The sequence below is a fragment of the Magallana gigas genome, chromosome 1 (genome assembly GCF_963853765.1).
Source record: "Magallana gigas chromosome 1, xbMagGiga1.1, whole genome shotgun sequence".
In the NCBI taxonomy this organism is placed as follows: Eukaryota; Metazoa; Mollusca; class Bivalvia; order Ostreida; family Ostreidae; genus Magallana; species Magallana gigas.
Window position 1 is genome coordinate 74,968,709 of NC_088853.1, and position 18,486 is coordinate 74,987,194.

Here is an 18,486-nt window from a genome sequence, read left to right on the forward strand (position 1 = left end):
AAAAATTTAAGGTTGCATATTGTACAGAACATTATTTTGAGCAACTTTTGTTCTACATTGCTTTTCAAAATGTTTCTCCTTTTTCCGATATAAATGATCAAAGTTTTGAACTTCTGGCCCCTTGAAACCCCTAATTACGTAATATATGACTTAGCCATGGTACTGTATAGATAAACGGTTGTACAATAAACATTTTTGCTTCTATGATTGATAACAAATTATTGTTCAGTAAAAAGTTATTGTAAGAAGACTTTAGAGCCCCCCTGGCCCCTAATTTGAGGGGCCAGCCCCTTTTCCTTGATATCAAATTAAAGGCCTTGCAAAAATAAACATCTTTTGCTTTACATTATTTAACAAAATATGTATACATCAAAAGATATTTCAGAAAATGTTCAAAAATTTCGTGGAATAATTTGGTTCTTATTTTCAGGTTCAGGCGAGCTTCGAAGCCTTGCACAATTTTCATAAGTAAAGGCAATGGGGTACATCTACATACATTTATCTACAATCCCTGAAAATTTCAGGCTTCTATCTTGATTAGTTTCGGAGAAGATGCGTGGACAAAATGACCCTTAAAAATTTACAAAATCGTCAGTTTCTGAAACCGGAAGTGACGTCATACGTTCAAATTTTAACAACCTAGAGTATTTACGATACCAAACAAGTTCTGAAAATTTCGTGGTAATCGGTTGAATAGTTTTTAAGAAATAAGCCTCAAGAAAAGTCAGAGGAAGAATAATAACTAGAGCAAAGCTCGTTGCAAAGCAACGAGTGGGTCTTCCGGTAATGTCGAAAGTAAAGCTAGAAGTTCCTGTAAAAAGAAGGGTTCTTAAACAAACATAAGAAACTAAGACGAAAAAAATCGAATTATTTTTGGTACGAATTAAAAAAATCCGAATGATTCCAAGTACGAATTAACAAAGCTTATCGATTTCAAGAACGACTTAGCAAATACAAATCCGAATGTGTAAAAGTACGATTCAACAATTATCAAATAATTTTAGGTACGAGTTAATTTAAGTCTGAACATAAAACTATTTTCTTAACCAAGAATGTGGAATCAAAATGTCCGGAAAAATCAATTTTTAAACCCCTATATCTCTGTATTGCATCGTCCGATTTTAGAACGGATTTCAGTTTTGAATTATGAATAATAAGCTCTTATTTTCTGTTATTATGATTAATGACAAATTATCGCAAAAAATAAGTTATTATGAAAAGTCTTCGTAGCCCCTTTGGCCCCTTATTTGAGAGGTCACTCCTTTTTTCTTGATATCAAATGAAAGGTCGTGTAAATATAAACATATTTTGTTCTACATGTATTCACGAATTGTTGACCGTTCTAGAGATATCCGAACAATTGTGTTTTAGGGGCCGATCCTTAAACTCCTTACCAGGGCCACCAACATAAATGTTTTAGATACCATATCGTTAAGAACATTATTTTAAGCATTTTTTGTTCTATATTGCTTATCAAAATATTTCTCTTTTTCTAGATATTAATGATCAAAGTTTTGGACATATGGCCCCTTGAAACCCCTTATTACGTATCGTATGACATATGTATGGTACCGTATAGATAAACAGATGTACAATGAACATTTTTGGTTCTATAATTGATAACAAATTATTTTTCAGTTAAGAGTTATTATAAAAAGAATTTACAGCCCTCTTGGCCCCTTATATGAGGGGCCAGCCCCTTTTTCTTGATATCAAATAAAAGGTCTTGTAAATATAAACGCATTTTGTTCAACAAGTGTTCAGAAATTGTTGACCGTTCTAAAGATATCTGAACAAATGTGTTTTAGGGGCCGACCCTTAAAATCCTTACTGGGACCACCAACAAAATTTGTTTAGGGAGCATATTGTTAAGAACATTTTTTTAAGCATTTTTTGTTCTATAATGCTTATCAAAATATTTCTCCTTTTCTAGATATTTAAGATCAAAAGTTCGGACTTTTGGCCCCTTAAAGCCCCTAATGACGTAACATATGACTTAGACATGGTACTGTTTAGATAAACAGGTGTATAATGAACATTTTTGGTTCGATAATTGATAACAAATTATTTTTCAGTAAAGAGTTATTGCAAAAATACTTTAGAGCCCTTTTGGCCCCTAATTTGAGGAGCCAGCCCCTTTTTTCTGAAATCAAACGAAAGATCTAGTTAATCTAAACAACTTTTGCATTACATGTCTTAACAAAATATTTACACATTAAAAGCTAGGGCCGAAAGTGTGCGAAAATTTCGTGAAAAAAATTGGTGCCAATTTTCGAGCTCGGGCGAGCTTCGCCGCCTTGCGCATTTTTCAAAATATAAAATAAATAGGATCATCTACAAACATTCATCTACTATCCCTGAAAGTTTCATATTTCTATCGCAATTAGTTTTTGAGAAGTTACGTGGACAAAATGGTCCTTAAAAATTTACTAAATCCTCAAAATCTCAAACCGGAAGTGACGTCATCAGCCAGAAATTTTTTAATATCAAGTACGTTTAATGCTCAATACGTCCTGTAAATTTCATGCAAATCGGTCGAGTAGTTCACGAGAAATAGCGTTCGAAAAAAGTCAGAAAAAAAATAAAAAATAAAATAATAATAAGGAAAAGAAACAATAGAATAACAAGAGGGTCTTCCGTCGGAAACGGAAGACCCTAATAATGAAAAAGAATCCGAAGAAAAACAATAGGGTCTTCCGTTGGAAACGGAAGACCCTAACGAGAGAAACCGTAGTCAGTCCGGTGTATAAATAATGGTCTAAAAAGTATGTAAAACGTCAGTTAGCATGTGATCTATTGAAACATTGTAATTGCTGACATTGACAATGTATCGACAATAGAACTTGTAACAGTAGAATCACAGTTTTTTGTAATGGTAGAATCAAATTACAAGAGGTTTTTTGCAATCTAGAAAACACTACTTTAGAAACACAAAGTTGCTAAAATAGTTGGATGATTGTTTGTGCATACAAATTTAATTGTTTCCTAAACTGTTGATAACTTCAAAGTGATGTTGTAGCTCTCACACCATTTTGAAAATAATATATATTTAAACGTGCGTTGTTTGGTAATTAATGTTGGATATGAAGATGCCGAGATTACAGGAAAATACATATCCCGCGTTAGCAATGAATTGGTTAATACACAAGTTTTTATAGCATTTTTGAATAAAAGAGCTTTAGAATGAGAAACAAAATAATTTATATGATAGGATAACAGTTGAAATTGACACCCCTCGAAAGCCATTGTCAACCTCCGCTTTACGTCGGAGTGTCAATTTCATCTGTTTGTTTCCCTCCCACACATACACTATTTTATGACGTTGTCAAACATAGGACGGTGTTAAGAGTGATCAATACGACTCTAAAACAGATAAGTTTATTGAGAAGATAGTGTTTTTGTTTAAATCTTTAAAATTGAATCTGATTTAAGAGTTATTGCTTGTATTTTTCTTTGAATTTAATATCTTATTTATGTTATAAAAATAATCAATGATATACAAATGTATGTGTTCCTTGATATTCCTTAAAACCTCCTTTTTTGCTTACATGCATGGTATAATACAATTTGTGATTATTGCAGAATATGAAGGTGCCGAGATTACAGAAAAATACATAACCCGCGTTAGCAATGCATTGGCTAATACACAAGTGTTTTATAGCATTTTTAAATAAAAGAACTTAAGAATTTAAGAATAAAAAACAAATTAATTAAATATGAATTGGAAAGGGTAAACTGTTTTAAAACTAGTTGTCTTTCCTTTCTCTGATAGGCAATGTAATTAATGTAGATTTGTTAACATGCATATTGTATTTGAAACATGGTATAAAAAAAACTCCCCCGAGTGCTTAAAGAACGAAAAAATAAACACCGCCTTCAAATTTACCTGGTCAGTGTAACCCTGTCAATCAATTAAATGAGGCCCCAGATTGGATGTTAGATAATGATTGACATTCGTTTACCCGTCCTGTGTATACCATGTCTAGCGCTCGCGACGATTTACTTTTGTTTTGCTGCATACCGTGACAATAACAGAGATTACATTTTCTGCTCTTCAAAATTGAAAGTTAAAATGAATTAAAAATGTACTCGTTCTTTGTTTTTGTACCACACCAAACGCGCTGATTACATTACCTCCAATCTGTCAAATGTACGTGCCGCCGATTATCCATGAAAACGTTATTTTATTGATGAAGATTTGATGATGAAGAAAATCAAATAATGGGTCCACAATTTATATTGTTAGTGATCATATTTCTTTGAGAAATTTTATCAGGAGCCAAAACCGGAAAGGAAACAAGCACAAACAAATGTGGTCCATGCGCAGCTGGTAGACTCATTGTGCACTTTTAGCAGCTGATCGGAGAAGTAATACAAAGGTATGTTGTATAAATGAATTTGTATTTGAATACGGCACGATGATCACATATTGCATAAGCATCGCGATGCATTTTCAGTATATCCCTTCACCTTTTGTCTACCTACCGACCAAATAATATACGAATTATTGTAAGGACAAACACAACATCAGATTTCACCCGTTAAAACACATCCGCCAATGTCAAAAATGAAGAGTGTGTTGACCAGCGCATGCTAAGAGCGTCTTTGGCAAAATTATTGACAACAAAGCAATTTCAAATCGCATTTTTTTGGTCTAACCTAATTAAAAATATAAACATTTAAGATTTTTGCCGACGAAATTATGTTTGTTGTAACATACCATTATAGTTTGAATAAATAAAGCCAACACCTTCAATAAAAAGTCAAGACAAAATAGTGAAACACCGTTTTTCTACAATCAACTAATAAAACAACTATGGTAGGGTTGCATTATTTACCATTTTACTGTTCTATTTACACACCGACCAAGTTCAGACACGATGCATCATTGTTACAATAAAAAAGACATCCGTTTACAGCGGTCAGAAATTGGAGTGAGAGTTAAACACATATTTTGACAACCCTAACGTGTTAACCAGTACATAGAAATTGTGTCTGATCTAAAAGAAGAGTGTAAAGTTTATACATTCCAAAGATGTAATTCAGAGTCTCCTTTCCGCATAATGTAACCGATCTTTACAATATGTTAATGTTAACCGTACAATTTGTTTAATTATTTGTGTTATAAAAAGTAAAACAGGAACTTACTCAATATTGACTTTGAGTATACAGTAGTGTTTTTTTTTTTTAACAAAACTAATCAGCAGAGAAAACACTTTTGCAATGTGTTTAATTTATTAGTAAAATCCTGATTTTCACTTTATTAAAGCATTGTAGAAGCGGTATATTTTAAAATAATTATTTTGAACTATTTTATTTTAGGTCTTAAATGAGTTAACAGTTACTTATAAAAAAACACGTAATTGATAGGTAACGAGACAAAAAAAAGTTAAATACTGCATTCATGGCTCGTATAACAATACTAGAAAACATATGTCCATACAATGGTTTTGTCCTCCGATGGCTCAGACACCTCTCCGTCTAATAGACACGAATAAGACTTAATCAAAATGTATGGACACAATTCCATCATTATCTTTGTTTATCTAGGCATTATTTACGCTGGATTTATTTTTTCTTCTTTAAATGTCTTAAAAGTCATATATGTTTGCTTCAAAATGTAGACTCGTGCATTACGTAACTTGAGAATATACATTTTTCCTTCTTGTTAATGAGGACCAAATATTTAAGTCGATGTATCTTTCAAGAAACATATTAGTATTGAGGATTGGATAGTTTTAATGTACCAACACATACTCATACTCATCAATGGCGTAGCAAACGTTTGTACAACGGAACAATTACGACATTCCAGTTGTTTGAGTTAAACATCTTTGAATTGAATTCATGTACTGACTAAAAACTTAAGTGCGCTTGTATATGAATGTGTTACCGTTTAAGTCGTGTACCAAAAATAGATAACAACGTTTTTCGAAAACCAGGCATACGATTTCCTGCCAAACTTGCATATTGGAATTCTCGAATCAAGTTTCAAAAAATTATCATCAGAGTTGAATATATTTGTTTCTAACGTAAGCAATACGTAACAATAGTTAAGCAGGTATTTTACATAATTTTAACAAATATATTTGTTGATACAACTTGTAAACACACAAACGATGATTTAAACCATTAAATATCTCCTACTACATTTTCTATAATTGTTATGGAGGATGAATGAAAATAACACGAATCAAATCAATAAAGTTTAACGGTTAAAAGGCTTTCAACTCTAAACTATTTAAATCGAGTTAAAAATTGCAAACGTTTAAATTGGAAAAGTTAATCATTGACTAAGTCTTGATACAGAGCTTTTTTTTTTTTCATTTGAGTAAGGCTAATAATTGGAAAAAATGCCTTTCGAGACCTTCAAGCATTCTTGATTTTGTTGTATTTTTTTTGTTGTTTTACCTTTTGTAATCTTTAACGAAACATTGGTTTCAGTTACATTTGTATCAAAAATTGGTTTTAACTTGATAGGTCATTTTGACAGTTTAGTAAGGCATGACATCATTATATATGAAGCTGATTTAAATAATATTAGCAATGTTCTTAAAGGTTTAGAAGAAGCATTTTCTGACAAAGAGGTCACAATATCTCAATATCTTTACCAATGACAATTGTAAATATAACAGGCGTACCCATCCCTTTAACAATATACATCTAACAGTGTGTTGCGTGCAAAATTATATTATCAGTGATGCAATGCAGAGAGAGAGAGAGAGAGAGAGAGAGAGAGAGAGAGAGAGAGAGAGAGAGAGAGAGAGAGAGAACGAGAGAGAGATAGGTTGATTATTTTATACAACACAGCAGATAGGCAAATGTAGATGGAGACGTAAATAGAGAAAGAGTCTATGTCAGGGTAGTAACACCAAATGTTTGATATTTCGTTAATATATCTCTCTTAATAATATATGGTGTGAATGTTGGTAAAATATTGCTATATTCTAAAGTAGAATCTACGACGGTTTGTAGCAGCTGTCTTGGTATTATGATCCTTTTATCCAAATATCATTTTAAATCTAAACCTATGTTAAATCAAAGTGTAGTTATAAATCTAAATCTATGTTTGATAAATAATATAACTACAAATTCGAATTTATGTTTAATCACAATACAATTAAAACTCTAAATCCGTGTTTGATCAAAATATAATTAAAATTCCAAATCTTTGTTTTTGATCAAAACATAATGACAAAGCCAAACCTACATTTATTAAGAATATAATGACCGACCCAAACCTATGTTTTATCAGAATATATAATTAAACATCCAAACCTATATTTTATCAGAATATGATTAAACATCCAAACCTTTGTTTTATCATAATATAATCACAAACCAAGTATATGTTTACTCATATTAATGGAATATGAGACTCTTTTGATACATTCTGGTTCCTGCATAACTAAATTCATAATTCAAATAAAACCTAATTCATAATGTACACCTACTTATCAGGTAAATGAAGCACACCCTGGCCGGGTTTAATTTCATCTAACATTGTGATGCACTAGGTTACAACTAACATTGGGATTTACTAGGTTACAACCGACATGATGGATTTTATGATGAAAAGGATTACCTTTGAAACTCAAACACTTTAAAGACACAAGGGCACCTGCTACACTTTTTATTTCACTCTAAAATCAATAGCCAAAAAAGACCTGCATGTTGTCCTTTTAGCTAAAATCCTATTGGGGGTACCCACACTTTCAAAACAATAAACAATGAAATAAGTCACATTTTAGTAAAAACTGCTAAAGAACAAAAACCTTTCAAAACATTTAATCTTAAGATAAAGGTGAATCTCTATAAAATATTTTAGTTTTCTCTTATTTATTCATAGAAAATATTTATTTCGTTCAGAACTTGCCTCTAAAGTGTAACTTACTTATACAACATCAATTCTTTTATAAACAATGATGATAAAATGAGTGTCTTATGTTTCAAATTTGTATGAAGCGATCGCATCGCGTGCGCACTCAGGAGAAACAGACAAAAACACATACACATATGGATTGGGATAAAATCACATTAGTTGTTTAATACCACAGGTCTTGAACAACATCCATCAGACTACATCTGCCATAGAAACAGCCACCTTCAAAAACAGACATGTCCTTATCTTAACATGTTTTTAAAATTAAAACAAATACATCTATTTAGATCTTGGTTGAATTGATAAATTAATATTGTATCCTGAAATTTGGTCTAATCATTGTTGGAGAGCCAGTCTGACGTATTGATAAAATACGTAGGTCGCAAATCAAGCGTCGTTTTGAGAAGCTTGTTCACTTTTAAAATGACAGTTCTAGACTGTATCGTGTACAAAGGACACACCAATTCGTTCTTCACATTGCTTTAATAACTGAAGGAACATCACGACGCTTTTTAGAATAATTGAAAATGTTTATAAAAGTGTAATTATTATTTTTTTTATTTATTACATTTATTGATTTTCTTGAGCATTTGCCTCCTGTTCATCAATAGCAACTTTTTAAATAAGATATTGATCTATATCAAAGCCCGAGCGAGGAGGAGATAGAGAAAGATAGAGAAGTACAGAAGTTTAATTTGACTCTAAAGGTCTAGAAATGTTGGTGCACATATCGCCTACGTTCAAATAATAAGCAGTTTAGGAGCATCATATTTCTCCTGTTATGGAAAGAGCTACCTGGTTCAGAAATTGGAGCGAGGGTATGACACCGATTTTAACAAAACAACAATTCAACAATAGAAACATATCCACCAGAGTGAATTTACTTAAGTTAAAATTGTTCCATGTAATACAATTCGAATGTTTTATTGGTTTCCCTCTTAGTATTTTTTTCCCGAGTGGTTTACACTGGTAATGAACGATTAATTATATTAGAAATGCCAAAGTAATATTGAGTAGCAATGGATCTGTAGAAATATTAATTTAAAGCATTATACCATAATGCCTATGTTTATTACAATTTGTGGATCAAATGGCTCAGTGGTCATAGGATTAAGGCCAGTAACCGAAAGTCGCTGGTTCAATCTCCACTTGATGTTGTGTGTTGTGCACTTGGACAAGGCACTTTATTTACATTGTCTCAGTCCACCCAGCTGATGTTGGGTACCGGGTTACACTGTGGGTTACCCTGGTGTCCCATTCAGGGGGAGTCAATGGCTCTCATCCGCTTAGCACCACGGAAACTGGAGACAAACACCGGCGTTAGGCGCCTTCATGGCACGGACAAGGATTTAACTTAACTAACTTGTTCCAATTTATCACAATAAGCATTATTCCGTATATTGTACACAGACATGTGTTTCCTAATGGTGAAGATAGGGACTGTACAGATATCCTGTGATGGTACAGATTGCTTACCTCACAATGACACCGAAATCTTTAAACTGGATCAATTAATATTTTTAATGAGTTTTATATTTCTTTAATTATTTATTATGTTTTAATTGTATGGGGTTGTTTATGTATATGTTCTCTTCCCATGGGGCCTTCATTGGTTGGTAATAAATACATTTAGAAAACCTAACATAAATCTAGAGCTTTACTTGACACAGAAAAATAGAGATAGTCTGAAAAAAAAAGAAAACTTAAAACTAAAAAAACACATAAAAAGTGAAAAGGTTAATGGAAGATCGTGAAAAATGATAAATTGATTCAGAATAGAGAAACATACTAGTAACAATGCTACGAGAAAAAAAAAAGTCCAAAATTTGAATGCAATTGTTTTATCCATGATAAGTTTTGAAAGTTAATTTGAATTCTAATTTACAAAGGAATATCTTAACTTAGGTTCGGAGAGATAGTTTACATGTAAAACTGTATCTAAACAAATTGGTATCGTAATTAAGAAAAGTATAGCTTCATCCTGAACACAAATACACACAATGTATTCAGTTCCTTGATATGATAGATGGGAAATATGTTAAGAATGCAACATTTTACCTTACACTGTATTTACAAAATGTTGCCAACCGCTGAGCTTGAAAAAAACATACAACCACACAGGAGTCACCAAGCACCTGTGCTTGCTTCTGCTTTATATCATCTCGCATTGCTAGTTACAGCCAGCTTTTGTTTTATGCACCGTCATGTTGTTTTTGTTGATGACAAGAGCACAATAAACATTGAACATTTTTATTTTACTTTAACAAATTTTAGAATTAATATCGACATTAAAAATAAAAATATTGCAAAAGAGGTTTGTTATCAGAATAAGAATAAAAATAAATAGTATTTTTAATTATTGAATTATAATGTACAATGTGTATGTCACGCTGTTAGCCAACAAAATGTGTGTTCAATATACAAATTATTTGATCGGTATAGATACAAAAAAATGTAACATGTAGTGAAGGCGTTAACGTGTAATTCCAAGGATTGTGTATTGTGTATTAAAAGCTATAAGCCAACAAAATGTGTGTTCAGTATACAAATTAGCTGATCTATAAAGGTAAAGACAAATGTAATGAAGTTCAAATGATTTTGAAAGGTTAGTTTCTTTTTAATATGTTTATACAGTCATACGATTTACACAGCATTTCTTATATAATGACGCGGGTGAAAAATATAGCAAATCTACATGAAAGCATTTTTCAAAAATTGTTCAAAACAATTATCTTTTTTATCTCAGAACTACACATTTTATTAAATCTTGAAATGTCTTTCTTACACACACCAATCACCTTACAGGGTGCTGTATAATTCAAATTATTCGAGTCTTCGTGGATAAACAGAGACATAATTCAATGTATTGTCTGAAGATTTTAACACAACGGCATGTACATATGTAAATCAAACAAATCAATCCGTTAATTATATTGGAAAATATAAAACCGTTATGTAAATTGTCATAAAAGAGAAAATACATATCTCAATTTTAACAATTTTACAGACTTTTATAATTTTACCTAATTAAATTGACATATACTTTCCGCCACTAAGATAAAGAAACCAGGGGACCTATTCACAAAAAATCGTACGTCTACGATTACAGTCTAAACTTACGACAAACGTACGTTTACGTTTATGGTGCTATTCACAAAAGCTGTTGTAAGATAATAACATTGCCGTACGTCTGTTACAGTCGTACGTGCGTCTAAGTTCTTAGTTACCAACAATGCTCATGTGCAGTGGGCATTGTGGAAAAATGACGTAACGCTGTATTTTCGCTCATTTACATTCGCGGAACTTTTTTAGCACCAAAAAACAGTCTGGGATCATTTACTAGATCTTGTCCTTAAGCTAAAACGCATTTCTAATTTAAAAAAAAGAAATCGTCTCTCAGTATATATACCGTTTATATTACGTAAAACAACAATAACTAAAGGAACTGGGGATAAGAAAAACAGAGAAAAACTTATTTAACTAACTTTACATTTTGTGAATAATATAAGCACAAACTAGCTGTAATGGAGTAAAGAACTACACTTTATATTTAACATTAGACCCCCCCCCCCCACACACACACACACTAAAAGCATACAACCTTTAAAATGAACGCAAATACAACTTTTGGGGTTTTTTTATAGTTAGAATACCAATATAGTTTATCTTAATCCTCGAAGTAGGTTGTATACAAACAATTTCCGTATACGAATTGTATTCTTTGTTCCAGTCACGTGTTTATACAAACTTCCGGCTAACATATTTGGGAGTGCACAGAAAAGCCTTGAGTCTACTGAGCTACACAATCTTAAAGACTTAATTGTTTTCTACAGGCAGCAAGAGTGTTTAAAAAAAAGTTTAATGAGGTAAGTGAAATTTACTTTTTTTTTATTTAAAAGGACCTGAAATATAAGTTCGCATTTGCTCATAGTAACAATGCAGAAGTGACATCTAGTCTAACCAGTTTTGTGTGAACCCACAATATATAACATTTTATTTGTTCACCATCCACAGTATACTTATATATGAATTTATAATTAGTTAAATTGGTTTTGTGTGAACCAACACTACCTCATGCCATAATTACCATTAGTTAGACTTGTTGGTTATGTTAGCGGGTTATGTATTTTTTTTCTGCAATGATCGTTACCTTCATAACCCACATGAATCATCAAAGAAAGCATTTATTTATTATATGAACAATTATTTTACCAATTAATAATTGATTATGAAAAGTAAGTTAAATTCACTAATTTACTGTTAATGTACATCAGTACATGAGCTAAAAGAAACAGCAATTCGTCTCCTGTGAGAATTGAGTCTGATATCATCCTGAATATTTCATGCAGTCTGTGATTTTTCTAATGTCGCTGTAGGTTTGACCAATCGATAAACAGTGCATGTCAATTTCAGTCCTGTCAGTTTCTGGTCAATTTAAGCTGCTGTAGATTTCGACCAACCGTGTAGATTTAAATCTTGCTGTTTCTATAGAGCTATGAATAAACTATAAGTTTCCGTAAGAAAAAGAGGGAATACTACTTGGTAGGTGTAAATATATTATTCTGTTATGGATCCTGAACAACCAACCTTTACCATAGACAACTCATATTAGTCCTATTATGTGTGTATAGATCGTAAGTACAACAATACATCTTATTGTAAGAAGAGCAATGTAAGCAATGAAGTATTTTTAAATACAGGAAATGATTTGATCTTTTAAAATAATTGGCCTTTACATGCATGTTGTAGAGAGAAAACATCGTCATCATTGAATTTCGCGGTGCAGAGTGGCGAGAGTCATATTCTATTGTTCAGAGAGCTATATAAAATATAGGGACTATGTAAAAGAGAGAGAGAGAGAGAGAGAGAGAGAGAGAGAGAGAGAGAGAGAGAGAGAGAGAGAGAGAGAGCAATACTGGTAATCTATTTTAAAAATAAAATATGCAATGCTATTGTAGAAAAAGTGCACAAAAGTTCTTGAGTTAAAAAATAAAGCTAATACTAAATACATTGTTTAAGTGGTTTGTATTTAGCTGTCAAATATATCATCAAACTTTTTGCAAAATAAGGAAGAAAGAATAATAAAGGGTGAGTCAGATTATATATCGGCACGTAATCCCTGTTTCTAACAGCGGCCCTTAGAGTTGTGTTTATTGGCTAGGAAAGAGATCCTTCACACTATAGATCAAATTCAACTTAAAGTTGTTTTCTCGACTAGTTAAGTTAAATGTGCTCTTGATTAAAATTAAAACATCGTAGATAAAATTTGTCAGTTTTCAGTTTCAGAATCAATGAAATAAAAAAATGCAACACCGCTCTTACCAAAGAAAAATGTTAACATGTCTATAGGTATTGCATGCGTCGTCTACTTTTACAATACTAAAATAATTTTTGTGTATGGAGTCTAATTACATTAATTACGTTTTGTTCGTGGAGTCTATTTAAGTCGATGTTTCTGTTTCTATCAGCAGACCTAAGATCTCTAGTCATTGGTCAGGATTTATCTTCTACACACTGGATGTACAATCTCACATTAGATCTGTTTCCTTTTTTTTTGCACAGTCTGTTTACAAAGATAACTCACACGTTACATTTCACGATTCTGTGTTAAAATTATCCATGTTTATCACAATCTGACAGCTTTTCTGACGTGATTTACTTTATTGACAACAAAATATGTATGATGCTGTTATTCCTTCTAACAATGTTAGGCCTTACGAATGCATGCTTTTATAGTAATACTTTGTTTATTAAAGAGTAATTTCTGGTTTAAACTCAAAAGCAATGCCACATGGGTAAAACAATTTTTCTAACTTTGAAATGTCTTTAAAATAACTGATTTAAAATGAGATGGTGATTTTTTAACAGCTGTCCTTATATCTCTAGTAAAGTTAAAAAAAAACCAGTTTGTATATACTGGAAATGTTTATGTTTTGCGTGTGTTTGATACGAGAGAGAGAGAGAGAGAGAGAGAGAGAGAGAGAGAGAGAGAGAGAGAGAGAGAGATACTGGCAATGCATTTTATAAATAAAACAAATTGCACCGAATTGTAAATAAGTGCACAAAAACTCCAAGATGAAGAAATAAAGCTATTTTGAAACAATGGTATAAGTGGTAGGTATTTAGCTGTCAAATATACAAACAAACTTTAGGCAAAATAAGGAAGTTAGTGAGTCAGATCAATCTGCCCGTAATCCCTGTTTCTAACAGCGGCCCTTAGAGTTTTAGTCATTGGCCAGGAAAGAGGTCCTTCACACTAAAGATCATATTCAACTGAAAGTTGTTTTCTCGTCTGGTTCAGTTAAAATACGGCTTTATTTAAAAACCTTAAGTATTATAGATAATATTTGTCGTGATTTTCAGTTCAAAAATCAAAAATGTTAAAAATGGCAACACCGCCTTTACCAAACACACTATACTAAGCTTTCTGTAGGAATGGCATTCGTCGTCTACTTCTGCAAAGCTGAAATATCTTTTATTAGTTGTTTGCAATATGACTGTCTTTTAACTTATGTGCTGAAATAACGGCAATGTCGCACTGACATCTAACAGACACGGTGTTGACTACTTTACAACCCTTTCAACCCCAGACAAAATGTGCATAGTTAGAAATACCAATATAGTTTAGCTTAATCGTCGAATTGGGTTGTATACAAATAGTTTCCGTATACGAATTGTACTTGTTGTTCCAGTCACGTGTTTATACAAACTTCCGGCAAAAGTATTTGGGAGTGCACAGAGAAGCCTTGAATCTACTGAGCTACACAATCTTTAACACCTAATTGTTTTCTACAAGCAGAAAAAGTGTTTTCAAAAATGTTTAATGTGGTAGGTGAAATTGACTTCTTCTTTTTTTTAAGAGACCTGAAATATAAGTTCGCATTTGCTCATAGTATCAATGCAGAAGTTACATCTAGTCTAACCAGTTTTGTGTGAACCCACAATATATAACATTTTATGTTTCACAATCCACAGTGTACTTATATATGTATTTATAATTAGTTAAATCGGTTTTGTGTGAACCAACACTACCTCATGTCATAATTACCATTAGTTATACTTGTTTGTATTCAAAATCTGGAGCTAAAATATACATGCTATTTTGTATTTTTTTTTTGGGGGGGGGGGTGGGGTGTCATCAAACGTGTTGATTAGTAAAGCAAACTGTTTTTGATATGTGATGGGATAATTTTAGTTTGTTGTTTTCTACACAAATCATTTTGGGTCAATTTTGTGTTTAAGGGTTTTTTTCTTTTTTTTGACTACATGGCAATAATTCGTTAGGGAATATTACCACAATATCTTGACTATGAATAAAGGGGGAACAGTCCTTTTCCGTTTACAACGTTTAACGTTAAACTGATACTATTTCAAGAAATCAATTCTACACATATTTATTTCATATCATTTGTTGAATACTTAGTCAATGTAAACCTAATTGTTTTGTTTTTGTCATTGAGAGAGATAGAGAGAGGGAGAGAAAGAGAGAGAGATAGAGAGAGAGAGAACGAAAGAAAGAAAGAAAGAGAGAGAAAGAAAGAAATGTATTGTGTAGTTAGTTGAGGCTGTAGAGTTTTTAAAATATCTTAAAATAACTGCTTTAAAATGATGTGGTGAAATAACCCATTACCGGTTAGATGTTTAAATCAGCCCCCCCCCCCCCCTCATTTTTAACAGCAGTCCTGATAGCTTTAGTAAAGATTAAGAACGACATTAATTTAAGATGAACATTTTATTATGATTGTTTGTTTGTGTTTGACACAAAACAATTTAAATTATTAACATGAAGGTAGCGACAATGTAGGAAAAAATACATAATCCGCGTTAGCGGGTTATGTAATTTTTTTCTGCAATGATCGCTACCTTCATAACCCGCATGAATCATCAAAGAAAGCATTTATTTATTATATGAACTTTTTTTTTTACCAATTAATAATTGATTATGAAAAGTAAGTTAAATTCACTAATTTACTGTTAATGTACATCAGTACATGAGCTAAAAGAAACAGCAATTCGTCTCCTGTGAGAATTGAGTCTGACATCATCCTGAATATTTCATGCAGTCCGTGATTTTTCTAAGGTCGCTGTAGGTTTGACCAATCGATAAACAGTGCATGTCAATTTCAGTCCTGTCAGTTTCTGGTCAATTTAAGCTGCTGTAGATTTCGACCAACCGTGTAGATTTAAATCTGGCTGTTTCTATAGAGCTATGAATTAACTATAAGTTTCCGTAAGAAAAAGAGGGAATACTACTTGGTAGGTGTAAATATATTATTCTGTTATGGATCCTGAACAACCAACCTTTACCATAGACAACTCATGTTAGTCCTATTATATGTGTATAGATCGTTAGTACAACAATACATCTTATTGTAAGAAATCAATGTAAGCAATGGAGTATTTTTAAATACAGGAAATGATTTGATCTTTTAAAATAATTGGCCTTTACATGCATGTTGTAGAGAGATAACATCGTCATCATTGAATTTTTGGCGGTGCAGAGTGGCGAGAGTCAGAGAGAGAGAGAGAGAGAGAGAGAGAGAGAGAGAGAGAGAGAGAGAGAGAGAGAGAGAGAGAGAGAGAGAGAGAGAGAGAGAGAGAGAGAGCAATACTGGTAATCTATTTTAAAAATAAGATATGCAATGCTATTGTAGAGAAAGTGCACAAAAGTTCTTGAGTTAAAAAATAAAGCTAATACTAAATACATTGTTTAAGTGGTTTGTATTTAGCTGTCAACTATATCATCAAACTTTTTGCAAAATAAGGAAGAAAGAATAATAAAGGGTGAGTCAGATTATCTATCGGTACGTAATCCCTGTTTCTAACAGCGGCCCTTAGCGTTGTGTTCATTGGCCAGAAAAGAGATCCTTCACACTATAGATCAAATTCAACTTAAAGTTGTTTTCTCGACTGGTTAAGTTAAATGTGCTCTTGATTAAAATTAAAACATCGTAGATAAAATTTGTCACAGTTTTCAGTTTCAGAATCAATGAAATAAAAAAATGCAACACCGCTCTTACCAAAGAAAAATGTTAACATGTCTATAGGTATTGCATGCGTCGTCTACTTTTACAATACTAAAATAATTTTTGTGTATGGAGTCTAATTACATTAATTACGTTTTGTTCGTGGAGTCTATTTAAGTCGATGTTTCTGTTTCTATCAGCAGACCTAAGATCTCTAGTCATTGGTCAGGCTATAGCTTCTACACACTCGATGTACAATCTCACATTAGATCTGTTTCCTTCTTTTTTTTGCACAGCCTGTTTACAAAGATAACTCACACGTTACATTTCACGATTCTGTGTTAAAATTATCCATGTTTATCACAATCTGACAGCTTTTCTGACGTGATTTACTTTATTGACAACAAAATATGTATGATGCTGTTATTCCTTCTAACAATGTTAGGCCTTACGAATGCATGCTTTTATAGTAATACTTTGTTTATTAAAGAGTAATTTCTGGTTTAAACTCAAAAGCAATGCCACATGGGTAAAACTTTTTTTCTAACTTTGAAATGTCTTTAAAATAACTGATTTAAAATGAGATGGTGATTTTTTAACAGCTGTCCTTATATCTCTAGTAAAGTTCAAAAAAGACAGTTTGTTTATACTGGAAATGATTATGTTTTGCGTGTGTTTGATACGAGAGAGAGAGAGAGAGAGAGAGAGAGAGAGAGAGAGAGAGAGAGAGAGAGAGAGAGAGAGAGAGAGAGAGAGAGAGAGAGAGAGAGATACTGGCAATGCATTTTATAAATAAAAAAAATTGCAATGCAATTGTAAATAAGTGCACAAAAACTCCAAGATTAAGAAATAAAGCTATTTTGAAATAATGGTATAAGTGGTTGGTATTTAGCTGTCCAATATACAAACAAACTTTAGGCAAAATAAGGAAGTTAGTGAGTCAGATCAATCGGCCCGTAATCCCTGTTTCTAACAGCGGCCCTTAGAGTTTTAGTCATTGGCCAGGAAAGAGGTCCTTCACACTAAAGATCATATTCAACTGAAAGTTGTTTTCTTGTCTGGTTCAGTTAAAATACGGCTTTATTTAAAAACCTTAAGTATTATAGATAATATTTGTCGTGATTTTCAGTTCAAAAATCAAAAATGTTAAAAATGGCAACACCGCCTTTACCAAACACACTATACTAAGGTTACTGTAGGAATGGCATTCGTCGTCTACTTCTGCAAAGCTGAAATATCTTTTATTAGTTGTTTGCAATATGACTGTCTTTTAACTTATGTGCTGAAATAACGGCAATGTCGCACTGACATCTAACAGACACGGTGTTGACTACTTTACAACCCTTTCAACCCCAGACAAAATGTGCATAGTTAGAAATACCAATATAGTTTAGCTTAATCGCCGAATTGGGTTGTATACAAATAGTTTCCGTATACGAATTGTACTTGTTGTTCCAGTCACGTGTTTATACAAACCTCCGGCAAAAGTATTTGGGAGTGCACAGAGAAGCCTTGAATCTACTGAGCTACACAATCTTTAACACCTAATTGTTTTCTACAAGCAGAAAGAGTGTTTTCAAAAAGTTTAATGTGGTAGGTGAAATTGACTTCTTTTTTTAAGAGACAAGAAATATAAAT

At 32.3% G+C, this 18,486-nt stretch overlaps 1 protein-coding gene and 1 long non-coding RNA gene across 2 annotated transcripts in view; one reads left to right on the forward strand and one right to left on the reverse strand.

Annotated features, from left to right (window-relative positions):
• Positions 1-18,486, reverse strand: part of LOC109618161 (uncharacterized) — a 451,180-nt gene that overhangs the window by 183,213 nt on the left and 249,481 nt on the right. The gene's annotated exons all lie outside the window — the stretch shown is intronic.
• Positions 11,531-18,418, forward strand: LOC136272831 (uncharacterized). Its single transcript, XR_010710853.1, has 3 exons — positions 11,531-11,748; positions 14,575-14,710; positions 18,307-18,418. It is a non-coding gene; the product is annotated as an uncharacterized lncRNA (long non-coding RNA).